Raw genomic sequence first — 242 nt, 5'->3', positions numbered from 1 at the left:
CGTCTTACAGTGTGATGCATTAATGCATGAGTAAGGCTTGGTTCAAACCAATCAGCGCGCTCTATTGTGCAACTTCATTAATATTCATTACTGTGTTTACACGACATAGACGCCATGTTGTGTTGGCAAAACAAGCGTGAAGTGTTGCTTTTATAGTTTGCTGCAGTTAAGTTTTGTTTTCATTTTCTCTCTGTGAGAGCTCATCTGGATCACGTGTGGATTAACAGTGTACGCGACGCTCG

Source organism: Danio rerio, chromosome 25 (assembly GCF_049306965.1).
Source record: "Danio rerio strain Tuebingen ecotype United States chromosome 25, GRCz12tu, whole genome shotgun sequence".
NCBI classification, from domain to species: Eukaryota; Metazoa; Chordata; class Actinopteri; order Cypriniformes; family Danionidae; genus Danio; species Danio rerio.
The sequence above is the reverse complement of the archived record's forward strand: the minus strand, read 5'-3'. Positions refer to the sequence as shown.